Here is a 1,671-nt window from a genome sequence, read left to right as displayed (position 1 = left end):
ACACGTGTTTCATAACCAAATTTTCAAATAGAAAATAAAAAATATTCAAATCGATTAAAATGATCGAAAATCAATTCTATTCAAAAATATAGCTAATCTTCAGGTCAAAATACAACAATAATAATAATAAAAGAACGTATATATCAACCAACAATAAATAACAAATGAATGTATATAAAAATATTTATTATATTAAGATAGAAAAATATTATTAAAGGTATCAAAAATTATAAATTATAAACGTGCCATAATTACCTTTACGCTTATTATAATATAAACTAACAGAAATATTATATGCAAAACTAATCTTAACGAATCTTTTGTTTAAAATACAATTTAAGCGAAGTTTTAGGTTAAGTTAATAAAGATAGAAGTAATACTTATCCCACCAATGCTATAGTTTAAACTAGAAATTATTGGAAACATATTCATTGGTACATACGCATTAGTTGTGTTTGGAATGGAGGACTGGTGCATTAGTTTGTATCGTTATAATTTGTGAGAATTCTAACAATAATATCCAAATTTCTTTAAACCTGTGATGAGTTACTCCGTTATTTTTTTGTTTATGGAGTAGTTGGAATCTTGCTGGTAGTGGGGAGGGGTTATTTTTGCTGTTTCGTCCCCTCATCTAATTGGTCATCTATTGTTTTAATATGTCTTGGCTTAGCTACAGTTGGATAACCATTAGCCGGTCAAATGAGTTAGGCATGTTACATATACACATACATATACATTCATATATATACATACACACACACACACACACACACACACACACACACACACACACACACACACACACACACACACACACACACAAACACACACAAACATACTCACATGCCTATATATACCTATATAAATGGAGTGCATATTAATAACACAAAGACTAAACAAATTATCGGAAAGTTTATATGCAGATATAAATATTCATATGTATATATACACACATACACGACCAAACTAAAATAAGGGGCAAAACAACAAAACAATAACACAGCAATACAAACTGATTGTATATATTTTCTTGGTATGTTGTCATTAAATGCTAAGATTACGCCTAGAATACAGTCTCCGATTACTCATACCTATATATTTTCAAATTGTAGTTATTTTTGGTAAAAATACGATCAAAAGCTATTGTACCCGACAAATTGCCTGAGATTATGTTTAAAATTTATTATGTCCAACAGCAGGATTCCCTATATAGTTGAGTCACTTAACTAATAAACTCCTAAGGTAGTTATTCACAAACTTAGCGATTCGTCTATTTCTATAACTAATTACTTCTACTGTTAAATTTTGTATTTGGGACATTTGTTATTTTCCAAACATGAGTGAATGGAGGTAACCCTAGATTTGAGTATCCTCAATAACTTCTTAATCTATAGGTTTCCGATGTAAAATTATATATATATATATGTATAGGTCTGGACATTTTTGTTGGAATTATAATGATACGAACTAATGCACCAGTCCTCCAATACAAACGCAACTAATGCACATGTACCAATGAACATGTCCTTACGGAAATGTTTATGTATACATATGTGTATTCATGTACGTGTGGGTGTGTATATATATGTCCTCCTCATGTATAATAACAATAATAATCGATTCATTTATGTGCATGTATGGACATTTGTGTATGTACATTTAAATGTACAT

Source organism: Octopus bimaculoides, chromosome 20 (genome assembly GCF_001194135.2).
Source record: "Octopus bimaculoides isolate UCB-OBI-ISO-001 chromosome 20, ASM119413v2, whole genome shotgun sequence".
Lineage (NCBI taxonomy): Eukaryota > Metazoa > Mollusca > Cephalopoda > Octopoda > Octopodidae > Octopus > Octopus bimaculoides.
The sequence above is the reverse complement of the archived record's forward strand: the minus strand, read 5'-3'. Positions refer to the sequence as shown.